At 45.8% G+C, this 15,201-nt stretch overlaps 1 protein-coding gene and 1 non-coding gene across 16 annotated transcripts in view; one reads left to right on the top strand and one right to left on the bottom strand.

Annotated features, from left to right (window-relative positions):
* MAPT (microtubule associated protein tau) overlaps positions 1 to 15,201 on the bottom strand; it is a 119,868-nt gene that overhangs the window by 74,927 nt on the left and 29,740 nt on the right. The gene's annotated exons all lie outside the window — the stretch shown is intronic.
* On the top strand, positions 7,874 to 7,946 carry TRNAV-GAC. Its single transcript has one exon. It is a non-coding gene; the product is annotated as a tRNA-Val (tRNA).

Consider the following 15,201-nt stretch of genomic DNA (forward strand, 5'->3'; position numbering starts at 1 on the left):
TCTGTGATGGGGGAAGGGACTCAAATTCTCTCCCCTCTTTGTTAACCTCAAGGGACCAAATTAAATGAGCTATAACTGCCGTGTCCACAGAGTGTTAGTTAACCAGGAATGACCTTGAGTTTGTCATCTTTGTCATCAAGGTCTGTCCGACTCTGGTTCCTTCTCCTCCTGCCTCCAAAACAGACTTGTTCTTCAGGCATCTGTCTGGGGGTCCCTGCTTGACTAGGTAAGAATCACAGAATCCTGGATTCTAAGCTTGGAATGGACCTTAAAGAAAGAGCCCCACAGGGACTTCCCTGGTGGTTCAGTGGTTAAGAATCTGCTTGCCAAAGCAGGGGATGCAGGTTCGATCCCTGGTCCGGGAAGATCCCACATGACACAGAGCAACTAAGCCCATGGGCCACAACTACTGAACCCTTGAGCTCTAGAGCCCATGTTCTGCAGCAGGAGAAACCACTGTGATGAGAAGCCAGCACACTGCAACTGAAGAGCAGCCCCTGCTTGCTGCAACTAGAGAAAGCCTATGAGCAACAACAAAGACCCAGTGCAGCCAAAGAAGAAAGAAAGAGCCCCACACTAGCACAGAGAGGTGAAGTAACTTGCTCTAAGTCACACATTCAGTCAGGGGTGAAGCCAGGATTCAAACCTGTCAGCAGCACATTTCACTGAAGACATGCCAAGTAAGGCAGAAACACTGTTTTCCAAGCATCAGATCCATGCATTTGATAATACAAGTCAAGTGCAGTTCTGCTTACTTAGAAAATACCACGATGTTTCTGCCATTAAATTAGGAACTTGTGGTCTAGAGGCCATCTTTATCCCTTTTCATAGGTTTTTCTACTCTCTGTTCTCCGAGAGTCCCTACTACAGTTCTAGGACATCTCATCTGTGCTTCCTGTCTTGTGTGCTCAGTCGCTTGGTTATGTCCAACTCTTTGCAACCCCATGGAGTGTATCCCGCCAGGCTCCTCTGTCCATGGGATTCTCTAGGTAAGAATACTGGAGTGAGTTGCCATTTCCTCTTCTAGGGGATCTTCCTGACCTAGGGATTCAACAGGCATCTCCTGCGTTGGCAGATGGATTCTTTTACTACCGAGCCACCTTTTGGGGAGGAGAAAAATAATCTGATTCCTCCAAGTTACACACAGGATGAACAAATATACAAGAAAATGAGTTCACTGAGAACAGAGTAAAGATCAATGAACTCCTCTTTCCACGGAAGAAAAAAAAGGACACCAGAGTCTGAAACATACTCAGAGGAACCCTTGTCAATGCAGGCTGTGCACGAAATCCAGGGCTCTCTTCAGGTGTGGCCCCAGGGATATTTTGGAAGTGGGTATCCCTGCCCTGTGACAGGGTCCAAGGATGCTCAGGATGAAGCCACATCATACGATTCTCTGTCACCAACACTTCAATTTCTCAGCTCAAGAGAAAAAGCAAAAGTAATTAGAAACCTCCTTGTAAAAGACCATTTGCAATTAAAGAGCACTGTGCTTTTCTTTTCATCCTGTGGCTTATTGTTCAGACAGTATTTTCCAGCAAGTCATGAAATGTTGATTGATAAGCAATATCCCAGGCACAAAGAATGTCTAAGCACCATAAGCCAGTGATTTAAAGGCTTGTTCTAGGTGAAAGAATACAAGATGGGATACTGCAAAAGGGCTGCAAAGGATCTGATTTTATTTAGGAAAATCTAGTTTTAAAAGTGCAATGAAACTAAGGATATTACAGATATGACTCAGATTACTTGCATCTTAATTTAAATATTTATCCCATCTCTTCCAGATCTTGTTGAAAAAGATTAGTTAGTAATCTTCTATTAAGTAAAAATATGTGTTTGCATTTAGTTAACATGTTAGACAGAATAAACACATCTTAAAGATGTCCACATCCACATCCCAATCTCCTTGTTACTTTATGCAGGATTAAGGTTGCAGATGGGATTAAGGTTGCTAATCAACTGACTTTAAGATTATTCTGGATTATTTAGGTGGGTCCAATGTAATCACAAGGGCCCATGTGAAAGATGGAGGTAGGGAAGTGGTGTCAGAGTGATGGGACTTGAGACAACCAGTAGAGTTGACTTTGAAGATGGATGGGACCATGAGCCAAGGAAGCTGGAAAAGGCAAGAAATTCAGCCCTAAACCCTCCAGAAAGAAATGCAGCCTGCCATCACCTTGATTTTAGCCCTGTAACACTACTGTCAGACCTCTGACACCTCTATAACTGTCAGATAAAATAACTGTGGGCTTCTCCCCACAGCTCTGGTCCTTCCATGGCCCCACCCTCTGCACTGTCCATTGGAGAAGCACAGAGACAGAAGTAGTAAAATGCACCGTGGTCTGTGCTGGAGGGAGGAAGTGACTGCAGGAGTGGAGTCTGACCCATAAACCACACTGATGACGGCCCATGGAGGAGCTCTCATACCACACACGTATTTGCAGACTAGGAGTGGGCGTGTGAGGGACAGGGAAGGTTCCTTTTCCACTCTGAATGGTGGACTGGATGGAAGAACGCTCGTCTCTCAAGTGGGGAGAGATGGAACCGGAACCATCTCTCTGGGCATCTCACACCCACCAGACAACCCCAAACACACATGCGCCGTGTAACCAGGTGGCTCTCGCTGCCTCCTGAGCGTTCAGGTAACACACCTGAGATTTGCTCTGGGCGCAAATGTGGGTAGTTAATCATGCGAGGAGGGGAGAGCCTGTTCCAATCAAAGGACAGAATCCAGTTAATTAAGAGCAAAGCTTTGTGCTTTAAAAGGCACACATTCAGACCCATCCATTAGTCTCTTTGGTTTAAGATGACTTTTAAATCAAAGCTGTCAAGCTGAGGCTGTAAGAAGCATCTATTATTAACAGACAGAGAGAAAAGTGGGCTAAGTGACAGGCTCACCAATCACCACATGCTTGGTGGTGGATTTGGGAGCCAATTCAGACATGTCAGCTGTGTCATAAATAAAGTTTATAGCAGCTTTCAGGGTATAAAATGCATTACTGATGCTGAACTCAGGGGCTGTGTCTATTAGCACCGAGCCCATGCACGTGTACACATGCCCTGCAGTCCCAAAGGCATACCTTTGGGCAGAAGGGTGAGTCAGCCAGGGAGACGATGCCCTAAACAGGACAGAGCCATCCTACTGGCCCAGCCATGGGTGAGCAATTAGGGGAAACTCAGGGACCAGGGTAGTGAGCAGATTATGAGAAAGGCAGGTACCAGCCCCCACCAGGGGGCAAAGGTGGCCCCTGCCCTTGGATAGACTCAGTCTGGCCAGAGAGATACACAGGCAAATACTGAGTGACACAGGGTCATTTCAGAGCAACTCTATGGTCAGCTCCATTTTTGGAATGCTGCCTCCCGTGGGTGGGGGCTCCAGGATGGAAGACTTCTTGAGGTCTAGTTTGGGAGGGGAGACAAAGAGATAAATACTGATCAAGGCCATGGGTCAGAAGAGAGAAGGCAAATTGCCTTGTGTCCCAAGAGTCTGTGATTCTATGAGCTGAGTATAGAATAGGTGCCAGAGGCAAAGCTGTAGCGCCTGAAAAGAGTTGGGGGTCGAGAAGGCTCAAAGAGGCTCTGGAAAGAACGTGAGCTTGAGGGACTTCCCTGGTGGTCCAGTGGTTAAGACTTCGCCTTCCAATGCAGGGGGCGAGGGTTCGATCCCTGGCAGGGAGTTAAGATCCCACCTGCCTTGGGGCCAAAAAACTAAAACATAAAACAGAAGCAATCTTGTAACAGATTCAATAAAGACTTTAAGAATGGTCCACATCAAAAAACATCGTTTGATAAAAGGTGAGCTTGAGCTAAGGCAGGCTTAGAGGGACAAACTCCTTCCTCTGGGCTGGTGAGGGGTAGAGACAGGGTTATTGACAGGCAAAGTGGGGGTCATCACTGGGCAAAGGGACATCATTGATCAAAGGGGTGATGCTTCAGAGACAAGACATTTTGGGGGAGCCCAGCTCTGAGAGACTTGAGGCCAGAAGCTAACTAGGAGCCAACATCAGGGGAACAGCTCCCAACAGGCTTCTCTGAGGCAGCCTTGCTAGTTGGAATTTAACAAAGAACAAAAAGCACGCATCCTGCGCTTTTGGCTCTGGGGAAAGTGTTGGAGCTGTTAATTCCTGCAGAGTCCAAATTCCTGCACCGCGTCTAAGTTCCAAGGGGGTGGCAAGTAGACTGGCCCTGGCTGTGTGCCCCCCTCTGACCCCCTTCCAGGGTGACCCCTGGACCAGAAGCAGCGGCAGGTTACATAACCAAGCCATGGAGAGGCCTTGGCCAGAACTACCTCATTAGAAAAGGCTGCAGCAGCAAAAAGGTTTGTGAGGAAAAAGGGGGTTGGGGCAAGAAGGAGAGGGAACAGTTGGGGTGGGGGGTTGAGAGAGGAGACAGCATCATGGCGCCGGGGAGGGGGTGCCCAGAGTCACCCGAGGGAATGGAATGCCTTTTGGAAGAGACAGTTCTCAGCACATCATTAGTTGTTGAGGTCAGCAGACCCTAGGGAATTCTTTGATGGTCCAGTGGTTAGGACTCCGCGCTCTCACTGCTGAGGGGAGGACCCAGCTTCCATCCTTGGTCAGGGAATTAAAATAGTGTAAGTTGCAGGGCATGGACAAAAATAAAGTAAATAAATAAATAAGCAGGTCAGCAAACCCTACAACAATTAGTTTTCAAATTCTGGTAAAGGGCTCCTGGGCACAGTGACCTTCCCTAGAGAGGTCAGCCCTGGGAGGCTGCCACTGCACACAGTTACCTCCTCAATCTTGCTTATGTCTTTCCAACGAGAAAAGCAGAAAAACATGCATAATTATCTAAATAGAGGTGTTCTCTTTGTTTTTCCCAATTATTATTCTTTTATTTGTGTGTGCTCAGTCGTGCCTGACTCTCTGCAACCCCATGGACTGTAGCCCACCAGGCTCCTCTGTTCATGGGGTTCTCCAGGCAAGAATACTGGAATGGGTTGCCATGCCCTCCTCCAGGGCATCTTCCTGACCCAGGGATTGAACCTGCGTCTCTTGCATCTCCTGCATTGACAGATGGAGTCTTTACCACTGAGCCACACGGGAAGCCCTGCTTTTCCCAATTATTAACCTGTGATTGTTAAATATGTGGAAGGATCAGCAGTCCTTCTAAGAGGGTGAGAATGGTCAGCCTCGGGCTCAGGGTCCATCTTCTGTCTGGTAAAGAGATGATTCCACTTTGCAGAGGAGGCAAAAGAGAAGCTGAGCAAGTTGCCCTAAGTCACCTGGCTGGTCAATGGCCAAGTAAGGCAAGACATTAGCTTCTGTCTCTGACATTGTTTTAATTTAGTAGAGGGCTCCTTTGGCTGTATCACAGGCTCAGAAAGCAGCTGTCCATTTTCCAGCGGTTTCCAGATTGACTTTACATCAATGGAGATGTGCTCCAGCCATGCTTGTTCTGTGCTGCCTGCAATATCTAGCTGGCGGCTGTCAGCAAGCAAAAGGTTAGGAGGCATCTGTAGGACTCACATTTTCAACCATATGTCTGGTATCATTTGGGTAATTGCCCAAGAAAAGGGTTGTTTTTTTAAAAGTTAAAGTAAAACCCAAAACATAAACTACTCTGCAGAAAAGAATACAGGCATCATCAGATCCAACACACCCCACTGAAATATCCTAATGAGCGCCAAGGCTCATAAATTAAAGAAACAAATGAATAATGCAAAGTATAAACAACAAATGAAACCTCTCTCTGAATTCAGAATAAATCTACTGCAAGTGGCTGGAGATGATAATATTATTCCTAAGAAAAACCTGCTAGGATTTAGTTCAAGCTCATTTTGTAGCTCAATTGCTCATGTCAACCTTCTCAAACCTAATATTTTATTGCTTGTCTATTATTTTTTTAAAGGAAATCCATAGGGACTGGACTTCCCCGGTGGCTCAGTGGTAAAGAATCTGCCCGCAATACAAGAGACACAGGACACACGGGTTCGATCCTGGGTTGGAAAGATCTTTCAGAGGAGGGCATGACAACCCACTCCAGTATTCTTGCCTGGAGAATCCCATGGATAAGGCTACAGTCCATGGGGTTGCAAAGAGTCAGATATGACTGAAGCGACTGAGCACACACACACACATGCACACACTTAGGGACTTCCCTAGTGGTCCAGTGGCAGACTTCTAGCTCCCAATGCAGGGGGCCCGGGGTTCGATCCTGAGTCAGGGAGCTAGATCCCACATGCCACAACTATGAGTTCGCAGGCCACAACTAAAGATCCCACATACCGTAACTGAGACCCGGTACAGCCAATAAATAAATAATACTTTTTTTAAAAAAGGAAATTTAAAAAACCCCTCAAACCACACACACACACAAAAGGAAACACACATAACAGTGCAAAAGTTCCATCAGGAACATGTTAGGATGCAGAGACTCTTAGCAGCATGAGGAGAGCTGGTCCTGTCCAGAGAGAAGCTCTAGGGACCTGGGATCTAGCCAGGGGACTAACCTTTTCTGAACTCACCAGTATTGCCTCCGTTTGCTCAGTCCTAGGAGGATTGCCAGAGATGTTCTATCATCTCCCTTCAGCTCCACCAGGAGGACCAGGGCCTGGATATGATCCTGGGACCAAGCCTAGGGTGGAGGGAGGGCTGCACATGACAAGCTAGAAAAGGGTGGACTGACTATAGAGAATTCAGAAACAATAATAAAACTGATGAGAAGTCAGCCTGCTTCCTATGAGCATCACGTGTTGGAAATCCTCAACAACATCAGTGATAACATTCTCCTCCCTGAAAAATGTCTTTACGGTCTAGGCTGTGAACAACTGGTGCCAATGCTCTTGAGTGTCAATAATACATATGTATGTTCAAATTCACACATGTAAAAATGAGTCCTTTCTTGTCTTCTCCGTGGAAGTCATTTGGAGAATTCCAAGTTACTCAGTCGGCCTCAACATATTCTGAGTTGGCTCCATATGGCTGTTGGGAAGAAATCCTTAACAGTTCAGCATTTCGAGCCTGTTTCAGGCGACTTTTGTGTTTCCAACCTTAAATACGTCTGCATTTAAGCAGTAGATTGTAAATTTGAATAGCGGGAGCACCATGATCATAAAGCAGCTGAATTACTTCAATTCTGTCATTCCATGTGGCCACTTGGAGATTTTGTGTTTAAAACTGAAAACAGTGAGTGTTTCCCTGGTGGTCCAGTGGTTAAGAATCCACCTTTCAATGCAAGGAACACCAGTTTTATCCCTGGTCCAGGAAGATCCCACAGGCCACGGAGCAACTGAGTCCATACACCACAACTACGGAAGCTTGCATTCTAGAGCATTCTAGAGCCTGTGTGTCTACAAGAGAAGCCCCCACAGTGAGAAGCCCCCACGCTGAAACTAGAGAAAGCCCACGTGCAGCAACAAGACCCACCACAGACAAAAAATAAAATGAATAAATCTCAAAAAAATAAGTAAATAAAATTGAAAACAGTGAGAGTGAGTGTGAACGGCAAAGTATATTATTTTTGCTTAGTACATACAATGTTTACTCCATACGTGACATATTTTATGGAGTTTATAGAGTATTTTTTAATGGAATTATTCTTTTAAAATTGTGAGTTGTAACTTTTAAAACTAAAGAATTAAGCCAGAAAATAAAGCAGTGTATCAGTGGCACAACTTAGTATTAATAGTTTTTAAAGTATAGGCAACTTTTACAGATGTCTTGCTTTTATTAAAGTTCACCTATTAGTAACAAATGATAATTTACATAAAATATCATTATATCAGGCTACAACCAAAGAATCAAAACTCATTAGGTGAAAAAAATTTTTAATTAATACTTGTGCTTTTTTCCCTTCCATTTTTTTATACTATAGTATTCACTTTTATTTAAAAAAAAATCATGGTGGGAAGTCCCTGGTGGTTCAGTGGTTAGGACTCTGTGCTGACACCACTGAGGTCCCAGGTTCAATCCCTGGTTGGGGAACTATAATCATACAAGCCATGAGGTGTGGCCAAAAAAAAAAAAAAGAAAAGAAAGAAATCCTGGCATAATTATTATATGTACAGAGTTCAAGAAATATTTTATTATCTGTGTTTCTTTTCTGGCCATTATGATTACTTCACTTCATGATTATTTCTGAAGATAATTTTGTCACATAAAGGAGGGGACAGTTAAATGACAGGTGTCAAGGGGCTTGGTACCTCTCTTCTGAAAAGTGGCATATGATGGTGGGCAAGCCCCTTCAATCAACTAGCTCCAATCACCCACAGATCTACAGAGAGGGAAGATTAATTTCTACCCTAATCCTAACCCTGATGCTCCTCTCTCTAAACACCACCTCACACAGCACAGTGACAGTGAATTCTAGAATCTAAGGCAATGATGTGAAGGTTTGTGACGGTGCCTCAGGGCCAGGGATGAGAACTCCAAGAGGGCCAGCAGAGGGTGATGCTCCCGGTGAGGTCTGGCCCCTGTCCAGCCCTGAAACCAGAGGCTGGCCCTCACGGCAGCCAGAGCCTGTGGTCCCTGCAGCCATGACCTACTTCCCAGTCCAGCAGCTGAGAACCGGGCAGCTATGACAAAGCAAAATTAAGTGGATTTGAAGTGAGCCCATGCTAAAAAAAAGTCTGAGCAGCGTGCAACTTTTTCTGGGGATGGGAGGAAGGTGTCATGGAGAGAGGAAGAGTTTAATCTTGGAAATTAAAAAATAAATCGGGGCGGGGGTCATAGAAATAACAGGCTTTGAAGCTGAAAGATCTGGGCTCAAATCTGGTTCTGCAATTTATTGGCTGTGTGATCCTTAGCAAGTGACAGTCATTCTGGGCTTCAGCTTCCTTATCCATAATGTGGGGCATATATAACCCCACCTCTAGAGGCTGACCCAAGATGAAGCCAAACCTCTGTTTTCTGAGTACTGGGTACCATCTTAGTTCACCCTCCTTCAATTTTCAATGATGACATAAAATACTGTACAGACAGAGCCAAAGCCTGGTAGGGCCTAGGCATCCCACTTCAGGGCTGCCTGATGATCAGGCAAAGAAACCTCTTTGAGAGTGAAGAGTATGCCAAACTTTATCCAGGAAGAAACTTTGCTTGCCAGAAGGTGGAGAGCCTGCCAGTAGGGACTGAGTACCTATTATCATTTCCCCTGGGAGCCTAGACTTCAGAGATCTGTCAGCAGCTAACAAAGGCCAGGTAATCCTGACATTTTAAATAAACATGTGCAAACTGTCGGTAATGAAGGATAAATCACCAGAACACTCTATACCTAGGGTTGGGAGACTGGATTGCAGGTGGGAGAGAATAAGAAGGAAAGAAGGAAGGTCTAAGCTGTGATTTAAAAATAATAAGGTTTTGTTCTTGTTTTCTGGTAGAACATTAATTGAGATGTTTCTATAAATCCCTACTAAACAGGACACAAGACTAGAGGTACCAATGGCCATTTTTACTACCACCTGAGAAAGGCTAAGATCCCAGTTCGATTCCTGGGTCAGGAAGATCCCCTGGAGAAGGGATAGGCTACCCACTCCAGTATTCTTGGGCTTCCCTGGTGGATCAGCTGGTAAAGAATCTGCCTGCAATGCAGGAGACCTGGGTTTGATCCCTGGGTTGGGAAGATCCCTGGAGAAGGGAATGGCTACCCACCCCAGTATTCTGGTCTGGAGAATTCCATGGATGTATAGTCCATGGGGTCACAAAGAGTTGGACACGACTGAGTGACTTTCACTGCAGACTGGGGAAGGCTATTCAGGGAAAGTAGAGCCAAGACAGGGTGCATTCCAGGTTCTTGTTGATTTCATTTGGATGGATTTGTTGATATCATTGATCCCTGGATCAAGAAGATCCCCTGGAGGAGGGCATGGCAAACCACTCCAGTATTCTTGCCTGGAGAATCCCATGGACAGAGGAGCCTGACGGGCTATGATCCATAGGGTTGAAAAGAGTTGGACACAACTGAAGTGACTTAGCATGCATGCAAACCTAAAGTTGCCTAGAGTAACTTCTTATCTGTATAGTGGATATAAATCACACCCTTCCCAGTCACTGGGCCTGTCCCATGTAGGCGCATAATGAAGTTTGGTTGAGTTAAATATGAAATTTCATGAAATATGATATTTACATATTATAACCTAGCTAAATATCCTTAGCTTCCTGTCTTTTGGAGGAGTTTGGGGAGATTAAATTTTTAGAGATTGATTTATTCATTCAAGAAAGTTGAGTGTTAAGCACAATGCAGGTTGGTGGTTCAAGCTTGTGCATTAAAATTCCCCAAGGTGCTGTATAAAGATACGTATTGCTGGCTAGGCCCACTTCAAATTAGAATTCATATGGCCTGGGGTAGGGCCTGGCCATGATGAGTTTCAAAAGCTCCTCATGTGATTCTTGGGACTTTCTCGGCAGTCGAGTGGCTAAGACTCCAAACTCCCAATGCAGGGGACCCAGATTCGATCCCCAGTCAGGGAACTAGAGCCCGCATGCTACAGCTAATGCCACAGCTAGAGATCCTGTATGCTGCAATGAAGATGAAAGATCCCGCATGCTGCCACTAAGACCCAGCACAGACAAATAAACAAAAGCTCCTCAGGTGATTCTAACGTGTAATTAAGGTGGGCAATCTGAGTGCAGCGTCTGGGACCATAGCAGTGACACAGACATGACCTCACTTTTGTGAAGGCACCTCAGGAAGGAGACATTCGACAATCCAAGTGTCGCAAGAAAAAGATGGCAGGTCATATGAGTCTAAGAGCGGCACTTGTCAGTCTTGGGGGTGGGGGTTGAAGAAAATGTCCCCGAAAAAATGATGTTTATACTGAGACATGAGGGACAAGCACAAGTGAGCAAGGTGAAGGGAGATGGTAGGAAGGAACATTCCATGCAGAGGGGACAGTGCATGCAAAGGCCCTGAGGCAGGAAACTGCAGAGAGTTTTCAAGGAACTAAAAGATGACCCATAAGGCTGGAAGATGAGGGAAGGGGTAGGGCCAGAGGGGTGAAGCCACTGAATTTGGGACTTTTTTGCTTCTGCAGAATAAACCTGGCCTCATTGACTAATACAAGGATTTTAGTTGAAAGACAGTGGGTGGAGTCCAGCTTGGACTCAGCTAAGGAGAGCAGGTATGTGGGGAGAAAATGGAAGAGTGCCAACGATGCTTTAAAAAAAGTCTGTCTGGGAAGAGGAGGACAGAAATAGAGTGATGGACTGAGGGGGGCAGTAGTTTTGCTTTAAAGAGGGGACTCACTTAAACCTCCTAAATGCCGACAGGAAGGAGTCAGGAGAGGAGGAGAGGATAGGAACAGGAGAGGGGGGAAATAAAAGCTAAGCAAGCTTCCTGAATGACGGTGAAGTGGATGAATGGAATCCAAGGCACCGGGCTGGGGAGGGCCTGGCCTTAGCAAAGTCACCCACGAGCTGCCTGCAGGAGAGGTACACCGAGCGGACTCTGGCCGGGACCACAACGGTGCCGAACTAGCACGTGAGACGCTTGGGCCACCGGCACAGGTCAGCCCTGCAACAGGCCTTGACCCCTGGGGTCCTTCCTAAAACTACCAAAACCTAGTATCCCCCGCCCCAACATTCAAAGTCCATTTTCCCACAACAGAAAACAAATGAAACTGTCAAATCGCATTGGTTATATTTCCAGTATTCCAAAAGAGAGTTCAAAGGTGGCCTGTACTCTCCCCTCCCTCAATCTTTTACTTTGAAAAATTTCAAACTTACAGAAAAATTGTACAAATGATACAATCAGCACCTCTATACTCTTTTCCTAGACTCACCACTGTTAGTATTTGCAGCATTTGCTTTCTCTCTGTCACTCTGCCTATCCATGTATAACTATACACAAAACTTAATTTTATTTATTTTGATATTTTCTTTATTTGGCTGAGCTGGGTCTCAGCGGCAGCAAGCAGGATCTTTGATCTTCTTTGTGGCATGTGGGATCTAGATCCCTGACTTAGGGATCCAATCTTGGCCCCCTACACTGAGAGCATGGAGTATTAGCCACTTGACTGCCAGAAAAGTCCCACAAAACTTAATTTTAAACAATATTTTTCTTACTGTAAAATCAACATATGGGGACTTTCCTGGTGAACCAGTGTTTAGGACTGTGCTCTCACTGCCAAGGGCCAAGGTTTGATCCCTGGTCAGAAAACTAGGATCCCACAAGCCACGTGGCTTAGCCAAAAAAAAAGAAAAAAGCAATATGTACGTGTAATCAAGTATGGCAAGGTATCAAGTACTTACCTATAATCCTACCACCAGAAACATCACTATCAATATATTCACATATTTTCTTTCAGGTTTTCCCCAGGTATTTTCAAAAATAGTCAAGATTATTTTGAATATGCAATTTATACCCTACTCTTTTGTCAGATGTAGTCTCTCGATAATTTAAAATTCCATAGACATCACTTTCTAATGGTTACCTGCTATTCTACGTAACTGTTTCCCAGAGATTGGATGTGTAGCCTGTTTCTGAGATTTCCTATTATTAACAACCCTCTGATGAACTTTGGAGAAGGGAATGCCAACCCTTCCAGTATTCTAGCCTGGAGAATTCCATGGACAGAGGAGCCTGGTGGGCTCAGTCCATGGGGTCGCAGAGTCAGACACAACCGAGCAATTAACACACTTGATGAACATCTTAGTGTTTTCATTCTTTTCATGTTTCTCATTTCCTTAAGACAGATTCCTAGAAGCAAAATTCTGGGTCAAAGGACAGCAACATTTTATAGCCTCTCTACATCTTGACAAATGGCTTCTTGGAAACTGGTCCAAACTTTCACTCTCACTAGCCAGACTTGAGTAAATGCTATTGTTAGTCGGGGAGGGGCCCAGGCACAGCTGGGAGAGGGGTGGCCCCCGAGAAGAGAACGCATCACAAATCACCTTTCACAGAGGAAACCAGGAGTGGGGTGGAGAAACCCCAGTCTCCCCAGGCCTCCCATTGTGCCTGGCCCCCTGCAGACAATCGAGACACCGTTGCTCCATGAATAAACAAATCCACAAACATGTATTTCTGCATTCCCATCACGTGTCCAGCACAAGAGACAAAGAAAAGAAAATAGTGAGGGTTTCTGGGGTGAACTGCATCAGTGGGGCACAAGAGTCAAAATGAAACCCACCCAATGGGCAAGCAATAGAGCAAGTTTTCTTAGGACAGTCCAATCTCTGCTTAGGCTGATCATCTGTGGTCCTCCCTCCCCACCAGACAAGCTCCAATCTCAGATCCCAAATCATGCAGCTAAGATGCAGGACAAAGAGTCAGGGGTGTATTAAAGGGCAGTGACGTTACCTAAGGTAACAGTGGAGTCTTTCGCACCTCCTTCTCTGCTGGGAGCTGGTTGACAAAATGGGCCTCAGCTACAGAGAGGAAAGGCAGTTTCCCAGCCCAGTGGTTTGCAGCCGAAGAGCTATCCCTCCACTGGGACGGTTTTCCATAAGCGACTCCTGGTTGTCTAAATGGGCGGGAGCAATCCGAATCAGCCGAGATGGCCTGGGCAAGGCCTGCAGGGAGGCTGTAGGCACAGGCGGGCACACAGGCACACGTGTGATGGAACTGACTGGCTATGCCCCTCAAGGGCTGCGTGGTCAGGGAGGGCAGGTGTGACATCACAGTCACTCTGGGAGAAAAGTCAGGTCTGTGAAGTCATGGGGTTCTGGGGCCTTTCTTATCCTACTTTGCACAGTTTCGGGGCCTTGTTTATTTACCTGCAAAGAGGAAGTGATGGAAGACCAGGCAAAGAGGAGTGGTGTGGAGGGGGGCCGGGATCTAGCACATTGCACTCCAATAGACACCCCGCCACTCCCCAGAACCTGATAATGGTGATTCATGGAGCAAAGCAGCCTTTGGAGAACAGGCGAATTGCACTCACAAGCTCCACACCTGCATTTGAGGTGGGTTTTGGTTTTGGAGACTCCACACTTTGAGCCCCTGTTGGGTGGTAAGAACACTATACCCTGGTTTCACCATCTGGTCATGGGCTGCTTTCTCTCCTCTTTGTGCACACCTGCCTGGCCTGTTGCACAGTTGTGAAGCAGATCTTGGGCTGCATCCCATGGGAGAGCAGACTTGGATGTGAAATGCAAAATAAAGGACTTGTGAATCCACAGAGGAGGTACTTAAGGATCTTTTATTTATTTATTTTCTTAAGCTATTTTTAAAGCCAAGTCTTTTTTTTTGGCTGCACTGGGTCTTTGTTGAGGCTTCCGGGCTTCTCTTGTTGTGGCACTTGAGCTTCGCTGCCTCAGGGTATGTGGGATCTTAGTTCCCTGATCAAGGATCGAACTGTCATCTCCTGCATTGGAAGGCTGATTCTTAACCACTGGACCACCAGGGAAGTCCCAAAGATCTCTTAAATCTAAATTCTTAGCTAGTACTTGTTACCTGCAAGGCTTATTCTATGCACTTTACAAATCTTAATTCATTTTATTCTCTTTCAAACCCTATGAAGTAGGTATTATCATTATTCTGATTTTCTAGGAGAGGAAACTCAGGCAGAGAGGCTGAACAGCCTGGCTGAGTTGATACCACTAGGACACCGCAGAGCTGGGATTTGAATCCAGGCCACCTGGCCCACTCAGTGTGTGCCGAGATCAAGGTCTCATGCAACATGAAACTGGCTGAGTCAATGACAGCTGCAATCACATCATGGGCTGCAGAGTGAGGAAGGCTCTCGTAAGAAAGACTGTGGTTACCTTTTATGGGACCAACTCAGAATCACACAGAGCCTTGAAACGGAGGCTGGCTGGCTCTGGGCATTTGCCCAAGTGCCCACGAGTAAACCTGGGACAGCCAGACCATACTCAGGCTGTCCTTCGCTGGGCATGTCTCGTGCTCTTAAATCAGGAGTAAGCTCTGTGGGATTTCTAAGTTAAACCAGGCATGAAGGGGCTGCTGTATCTTGCTGGGTTTGGGGGAATCTGCCTAGCCTGGCCTGACATTCTGGTGGAGATCCAGTCCCAACGTTGGCCCCATCTTTGGACCATATTCTGATTCCATTAGTGAAAAATCTGAGTCATGATAGATAACAAACAGTGGTGGAGGAAGGCTTCAGGTAACACCAGTTCTAGGAGTATTCTCTTTTAAGAGAATCTGTATATCAAGGTGCCTCAGCAAAATAACATAACACCTTTATTGTACATATTGAACTGACTTATAAAACCACAATATGTGTGTGTATATGTGTGTGTACACTATGAACCTCTCAAGGATCAGGACTGAGTGATTCCCAAGTAG

Source organism: Cervus canadensis, chromosome 1 (assembly GCF_019320065.1).
Source record: "Cervus canadensis isolate Bull #8, Minnesota chromosome 1, ASM1932006v1, whole genome shotgun sequence".
Classification (NCBI taxonomy): Eukaryota; Metazoa; Chordata; class Mammalia; order Artiodactyla; family Cervidae; genus Cervus; species Cervus canadensis.